Source organism: Pygoscelis adeliae, unplaced genomic scaffold, assembly GCF_000699105.1.
Source record: "Pygoscelis adeliae isolate BGI_AS28 unplaced genomic scaffold, ASM69910v1 Scaffold318, whole genome shotgun sequence".
Taxonomy (NCBI): Eukaryota; Metazoa; Chordata; class Aves; order Sphenisciformes; family Spheniscidae; genus Pygoscelis; species Pygoscelis adeliae.
In genome coordinates this window covers 2,313,990-2,322,408 of record NW_008825430.1, presented here as the reverse complement: position 1 = coordinate 2,322,408, position 8,419 = coordinate 2,313,990, and the positions used below count along the sequence as shown (strand labels likewise).

The 8,419-nt window shown below is 38.4% G+C and overlaps 1 protein-coding gene across 1 annotated transcript in view; it reads left to right on the top strand.

Moving 5' to 3' along the window:
* GATM (glycine amidinotransferase (L-arginine:glycine amidinotransferase)) overlaps nucleotides 1–8,419 on the top strand; it is a 25,580-nt gene that overhangs the window by 1,884 nt on the left and 15,277 nt on the right. The gene's annotated exons all lie outside the window — the stretch shown is intronic.

Here is an 8,419-nt window from a genome sequence, read left to right as displayed (position 1 = left end):
TGACCCTGGAATTTCCAGGAAAGTTTTGTCTTATGCATTACCCAGGTCCCTCCAAAAAGCAAGAAATCTCGACGTTACAGGGTGCCTTTACTTTGCTGCACTCTGTCACAAGCTCTTTTACGTTCCTTTATGTTAATGACATTGCTTTTAAAAGGTAAAAAAGGTGCAACCTGGCTGTGAATAAACGTGCCATGACTCGTTATACAAAACCATATAGATAGTCCAGATTTGTATGCTGCACATATAGATATCTAATAGTGTAGACATACAGGAGATCTGCTACACTCTACAGAAGATGAGAGGTATGTTTTATTAGGGTAGCATGAAATGACAATACTATTACTGTGTATGCAGCTGATAACTATGGATCTTAGCTACTCCATCCTGCATATCATGACTTAGTAGTTTAGCCCACTGGTTAGAAGCATATACGGTATCTTGAGAGGGGACCTGGTCTTCAAAAGCCTCTAGTAGCTCTAGTTGGAGATCTAACCATTTTGCTGCAAAGCCAGAAGGCTTGTAGTGTACATGTAGCACTCACAGCAGGCTGAATGCAGGCACTTTCCAGCAGCCTGCATGGAAAACTGGAGCAGAACGTGGAAGAAGGAAAGGGAACCTTTCCTCTGTTCTGCCTAAATTTATTGGATCTAAAACCTCTTAATAAAACCTTTCCATTTCAAAAAATTGGCATTTTGCAACTAAAAACTTGTTTTGCTAGAAAATTGCCCACCAAACTCCTTACAATATCGTGTTTGTTTCTAGGCTATTGAAGTTAAAAATCTTGAACTATTTTGTATTGAGTGGTGAGCTTAGACTTAGCTCTCTGCTCATTTATGACTGGCTAAAGAAATTCTAGGTGAAGCTGTCTGAATCATAGTGAGACTCATCTTTCTGTTGCAGAGGTGTTAGAAGCAACTGGTATGAAATTCTAGGAGCAAAAGCGTAATATTCTACAGCGACATGTGAGAGATTCCTGGTGTTGGATGGTAACTAGATTCTTGGCACTGAGCCTATCCTCATCTTCCTTGAATGGACATGGTTGGGATTCATCAGAACAGATGTGCTCTTCAAGATCAGGGAAGGGAGCTGTCAAAGCTCAGGAATTATCTCATCTCCTAATTCAGAAACTCCAAAGGGAGCCTTGCTCAGTTCTCTTTCATGGAGTTGAGAAAACGTTTCCATCCCATAAACAGATTTTGAAATCTGTTACTTCATTACAGATACACAGCCAAATTCATTCCAGAGCTATGCCAGCAGAAGTTAGTTCAGAGCTCAGATAGTTAGGTTAGTACAGGTATCCCAGTCACTGCAAGCAAGCTACTTGCTCTCTCCTCTCTGCTGAGGGCTGTTACCTGTCAAGAACTGAAGTAGCCAAGGGGAGATGAAAGGGTAAGGATTAAGCAGAAAGCTTAGCTGAGCCTTGACCTCGGGAGAATTTAAAATTACTCCTTTCCACCAAATTTTGACTTTGCCATTTTTTTTCATTTGTGATGGAAGAGTAAATGACATCCATGTGTCCAAATCCAGTGTTGTTTTTTAACCACTAACTTTAGGCTTGAATCAGATTCAGCATAAAACTTGCAATGAATTTATGAAATCCTCTGAAGAAGATGCTCAAATCAAACCCTACTTGTATAATTTGTTACTATCCTACCATCAAGGCAAGCTTATACTCAGCAAACGTTTCAGAGGCATTACAGTATGAGCAACATTCATAGATGCTGCCAACAAAAGCATCAAGTGATGGAATGTGCTTATCAAAGAACTCTGTTTTCTTAGAAAAGGGGAGGGGGGAAAAAAGAGGCTTTATTCTCACAGCCTTATTTACTGAGCAGGAGCAAACTGAACAGGCAAGATCTGCCATCTAGTTTAGTCTAAGGGTACTCCAGCCTCTTTCACACGAATAAACTGCACGCATATGCTGGAAAATAGTAACTGAGTAATTGCTTGTCTGTCAAAGGGAATATTCAAAAGCTCAAGAAACTGCACAGAGTGACTGAGTTTCAGTGGCTTATTCCTCAGGGAGTCTCTTCAAGGCATTCGGTGGTTCAATGTAGAAAGGAGAAGCAGAGGAAAGTTGCTTTTTGTAGCATTCTCCCTAAAGTAAATAGAGGTCTAATAACTTTGGTGCATTGGGCTGTCCCCTCCTGGAAGCTTGGGATGGATAAGAGGTTGTTGGAGAGCCAAGGCTTCGGGTCTCTTCCAAGAAAGAAAACAAGTGGAACAAATGCTAAGTATTGCCACAGAAATCATGCAAACTCCCTTCACACTAGGAGGCCAGTAGCTTACTTGCAGTTGCCACTCACACAATGGTTAAAGGAACCAGAATTTTTGAAACTGTTGTTCAGATGTATAATGTGATATGGCTGCAATTTTAACTCCAGTGGGAGTGAGAAGAAAACTGGATGCAGTTGTTATTTCAGGGGCACAGCAAAGTTGTATTAATAATTTCTATAAATATTCTTCAAGAAAAATGTGAAGCAGTTTTCAAATTTTAAATGCTAATGTACAACAGGCTATGTCGCAAGACCATATATTTGAGATTTAAGAGATTTCAAAAGTCCTAGAGCCATGAAGTTCACTTGGCAGCCCTGACAGAAAGTGTTGTCACAGTACTGACCCTAGAAAATACTGGCAGATCATGTTACTGATACATGGAAATACTGGTCTGAATGAAATCTATCCCACCAAGTGATGTGCCTTTTGCTGCAGGAACCTCCTGCATTTTTCAGTAGTCAGCACTGCACTGCCTCTGGAAATGACAGAGTGTAAAATGTCATGGCTTATGATCACCAAATACTTTGCCTTCGTAGAAATTTCTTCAGCTCTGTCACCTTTCTATAATAGAAACATGACATCTAAAATTAAAACAGATATTTATATGTATGTTGGTACTCATGTTTACGTGCACATACAGTGTAGCTAGTCAGAATGTGGATTTCTGCAAGCTCTGTTAAGAAAATAAATAAATTATTCAATCAGTCATTTCTATGGTGTGACGTGATTTGTGAGTAGCCAGAAGAACAGTGGAAAGTCCTATCTTCCTGAAATCAGGTGGATTCACTCAACAAGGAGTATTTTATTTGCTCAAAGTTCCAAACATTTTTTTTTTGGACTACTTTTAAGCCAAAAGTTTTGTCTAACGATTATCTCACCAGAGCTCTTGTCACTGTATTTGCTATTTCAATTGCAACTTCTATCTCCTCGCTGGCCAGTGTCCTGCCCTTCACATACGTGCACCTCTACTACCTGTGCTGTTCCCTTTGCTCAGTTACTGAGCTTTGTTTTGGGTGGGGATACATAACTGTGTTTCTCTACATCCTTCTAGTATTCCAGCTACAGGGTTCCCAAAAAGGGAGTTAAATTGTTTCCTAAATTATCAGACATGCTGCAAATTTAGTGCAATACATATTAATATCGATATGTTCTTTTGAATTACATATGTTGAAATGCATTTTGATTGTATATGTGATTTGATTGCATTTTGCAATGAAATTGTAAACACATTTTAACAGAAGGAGATGAAGAGCAATGTTTGCGTAAATAAAATAAAATAATACCCTGAGAATCGACTCATACCAGTGTGCTAACAATCTTAGAAAATTTTGATCTGTTGCTACCTAAGGTTCATATAGAAAACATCTACATATGTCATCTGCTTTCAAACAGGAGAACTTTTTTCATCTTTTGACTTGTTAAAGACGAGGAAGATCTTACTCTTGCTTCCTAAGAACGTACGGTTATATGACCGTGGGTTGTGTATGTGCATATATGTCTGTGTCTGTTCTCTCCTTGCCCTCCCTGTAACTTGAACCTGTTGGCTACTTTCAGACAAATTTGAGAAGGGGTCATAGGTCTCAATGGTATTAAGTTCCTACAAGTTTCGTGATAATAGCTAGCTGGATAGGAATAAAAAGACCCCTTAAGTGTCCCAACTAGCAGAAAGGTTGCAGAGCTATTAGATACCAGGGTATCCACATAGTGGAGATTCCTTATAAATTCTGATCTCTGATTATGGTAGATACCATCCAATTTATGATCATGACATCATTTACCATACGAATTGCACAAAAAGAGAGGAAATCAGTTTTATTTAGTTCTTGTACTCATAGGAGTAAGTATTTCATTCTGTAGTTGAAACTCCATTGTAGCAGATTGCGTTCAGTCTGATGGAGAATTTGGCACTTCAGCATGTCACACAGTGAAGATGTCCTGACAAGGAAGAACAGAAAGTCTTTCCAAAAGTACCCAGAATTGGCATTTGGGGAAAACTACAGGATTCGTCCTTCAATAACTATAAAAGATAAAATAGGCAGAAGCCATGTAGAGTTTGTCAGCAAGTTTAAGGATTAAATTGGGTTCGGTGAAGCTGGGATTAGGGAGAAAGAATTTCCTGCCATTTTATATATGTAGCTTGTTTGGTTGGATAAGGGGTTAAATCTATTTATGTCTTTCTTTTGAGTGTGAAGAATGATAAAGCAAGATTTTATATTATTGAATTAAAATTTAAATATCTTTCAAAGGACTTTGGAAATAGTACATTGATTTTCAGCTCTTACTATCGGTCACACATTAAAGTAAAATATGTTAAAGAAATTGCTTTAATTATGTGTAACAAAATATTTTGACTGGCTTTAGAGTTCAGAGTTGACAACAAAATTATGAGCTTAAAGGAGGGGGGGGAAAAAGTCATTTTAATATTCTGAGGTGCATTTATTCTTCCTAGCTGGAACAGTCCAGACTTCTGAACTTCAGGAAGTTTGAAACTTGCTTTCTAAGAAGCATACTGGATTCTTCTATGTTGTTCCTGATAGCTAACAGATAAGATTTGCTGTGCCAAATTCTCTTCTTGTGGGTGTAGACTGTTGGAATTTAGCAAGCGGTATCCTTGACAAGGCACTGGAAGGAACTGAAGTCTCTCACAATTGTATTGTTGAACAGAGTAAGTTTCTGTGAGTAAAGTAAAAGTGAGGATAAGTAAAAACTGTTGAATATATGTAGATGTTATACCAGCTCACACCAGAGATCTTATACTAAATCGCTTTAATCGGTAATATAGCAGAAATACTGGTAAGAAAGGGTAGGCTGTTCCTTAACCTTAAACATCATGTCCCTCAAGTGCTTCAAGCGTGTTGCTATACCACATTACAAATCTAAACAACCACGTCTGCTCTGAAAGGCAGGACCTCAAATCCTGGACAGATAGAAATTCACATTTAAACAGTAGTATAATCCTTTGAGACTTCTGTTTCTCTAATAGATATGTGTTAGAGAAAAAGATACGTCAAACTGAGACCTGATACTGTCCTAAAACATAGCTGAGTTTATACTTTGATCTTCACTAACACTTGTCTTGTTGCCAAGGATAACTTCTCTCTACTGCATGTCTCCTGTTGCTTTTTCTATTTCTGTAGTTCTAAACTAGAATTTTACTACTTAATATCTTATTCTCTAATGCTGTTGGGCCAGAACGTTGTTCTCTGTTAACTGGAACCACATTGCTTTAAATGGATTACCTAGTTATCAGACTGAGATGGTTTTATATAAGCCTGCAAGGCACCTTATGTCATTCAAAAATGATGGATAGAATATTACAAAAAATGCATAGAGCCCCATTAAAAAAACCAAAACAACTTGCTAGTTAATCTTTATAGGCCAGATCTCAGCAATAGCAATGTGAAGCTCCTGTTCCTGTTTCAGGTTAAAATTCCATACTGAGGTGAGGTTTGCAGTGGAAGAAAATATCTTTACTAAATCAGCACATAATTTTGAAAATAATTGGCAAGCTTTTGAGTAGTGAGCTGAGCTTTCAAGGTGTTATAGTAATTCTAGCAATTGTGTGTAATAACATTAATGATGTGATCTTTATAATAAGATTTTTTGATCCAAAGAGCTCAGCACCTCTGTAGTCAACCACATGTTTAAGTAACTTTCTTGTATTTGAATGAATGAACTTGGCTTTATTTACCTTTGAATAATCATTATTGGTGGTGTGCTCCATGATTTATGTCACTGTTAAAATGTACATTGGTAGATGAAGCCCTTCTTGTAGAAGAGGAAGAAGATGTAAAGAGCTACCTAGTATACAAAAAGCAATGTATAATCCACAATCCTCATGTGGATGCCAAAGAGGGAACTGTGAGGAATGACACTTCCATACACCATAAATGCAAACTGTATGAAGTCTGTATTGGGTGTTAAGGAATAAAAAGGTGTTAGCAGAGAAATGTAAGTAAGCGACTGCTTTAAGGAGACACATGAGATTTTTTTCAAGTGACCCAGGAGCTGGTCAAGTGATGAAAGAAGTGTAGGGATACCACTAGAGTGCATTTTAGATGGTTAGTGCCTTCATAGCATCGCAGGTATCAAGGCCCATGTGAGGGCAATCTGGGGGTCAAATGACTGGTACTCAGTGAAGGCTGGAAGGGAAATGCTATTTACTATGAGTAGAGGTTTCGAGGTCAGACCATAAATGTGCCAGTTAGGAAAAGGGAAGAATTTCTGCATTGATTGTACTTAAATGAAGATTGGCTTATGTCCAGGAGGAGCTACACCTAGGAAAGGAAGAAACAGACCTTTGAGATATGGGAAAGAATGTTTTCACTGAAAAAAAAGTGAGCAGAAAAAATGCAGTCCAGCAGGAGAATAAATAAATGGTAGAGCATTCGGCACAAAGCTCATTGTAGGGATGGCGAGGACAATTTTAGGGACCCTGTAAGCGTCAAACATATGTAGTAAGTAGAAAAAGAAATATTGTGCAGAGTCAGAAAAACTCTGTAAACTGAGTTGATAAAGAACGATCCAAAGGTCCAAAACTAGCTGATAAGTTGAGGACAGAAAAAGAAGCAAGACCTTTGGATTTTGCCACAAGCCAATCATTAATTTTTTTAGAAGGTCAATGTGACTAGAGCGACCTTAGCAAAATCAACTGAATCAAATAACAACCATTTGAGCAGAACTAGCATAAACTTAGGGTTTTTTTTTTTAATTAAATAGATGACAAAAGCTGGTAACTAGGAATCAAGTAGCATCAAGAAAATTCCTTTTTGAAACTAAAAAGAATATCCTGGTATCCTTTCGATACAAGAATAGTGTTTGAGGCAATTGTGTTACAAATGAGCCGAAACAAACTAAGATGAGTGAGTTATGAAAAAGTTCTGCAGTCACATGGAACAGGGCAAAGCATGCTTGAGATCACACCAACTAAAATAGTTAACTTTGCTCCGAGAAGTAAATTCATGAAGAGAGAACTCACACTGTCCTATTTCTCCTGGGAAGGTGTAGTGTTTACCTGTGCCAAAAGGCAAACTGCTGAATGATTAATTACCCAGTAGAATAAAACTTGCTTACTCATATATCTAAGGTGTTTTTAAACTGTAGCTGATTTGCTGTATTCTAAGCCCATAGCTTATGTTTTAATGTACGTTAATACTAGTGATGTTTACCTTTTTCCTGCTGTAGATATCACTGGCACTACCCGCGATCTCACATATAGCAGTGATGTTAAATATCGTGTCTGTTCACAGCCATACCCCGCTGTACTAGCTCTGGATAACGAAGCGTAGCCTGAAGGAGTGCCAAACAAGGCTGAAGAAATGCTAGGCGCTGCAGGGGCAATAAAGGCAGAACCAAAAATAATAAGGTTGAAAGAAAGATGCAGATTTTTACAACTTTAAACAGAGTAACTCAGGCAGAATTGATTTTTGCTATGTGTGCTTTTTACTTTTGTAAGGCAAAATCAAATGATTTAAAAGTGAACTTGCATGCCAAGTTGAGAAACTGCGGAATAATGTATCAGGCTAAGGGGGATGTGCTAAATATGAGTAGAGGTAGTGGCAACCACATTTCTCATCGTAGGCCGCAGTTCTGTTGAGATGGAAGTATTTTTGAAGATGCTTCTCTTGATCTTATCGTGGAGAGATTTTGCAGGGGAAAATAAGTATAGGTCTACTAGGAGCTAACCGGTTTAGGTTTTCCTTTTAAGATGACTTTTCATCGTATCACAGTATGCATTTTGAGAACCCAGAATTTGAAATTCAGGGTTTGGGGTATTCTTGAAACACCCCTTCAGTAATCAAAGAATTAAAATATTTTTAGGTGAATCACAAAATCTTTCGGTTGTAGTCTAAAAATCTGAATTCTTAACATATGAGTAATTGGGATTTTTGGTAACGGTGAATTCCTTTTGTCTACTACAGGTTTAATGAAGAACACGCATATTCGATGACTAAAAATAACTGAATGATGCACTTTTTGGAGAAGAATTCTAAACCCGACAGGACAACTCCAGCGTCAAATCGCGGCTGAAGAGCCACGCGTGGAACTGAAAGGCGGGTATGTTGAAAGAAGCCGCCCGGCAGCTTTGGAGCTTGCCTCGCCCAGCTAGACCGCGCCTCCCGGGGCCCGGCGCTGGGGCTGG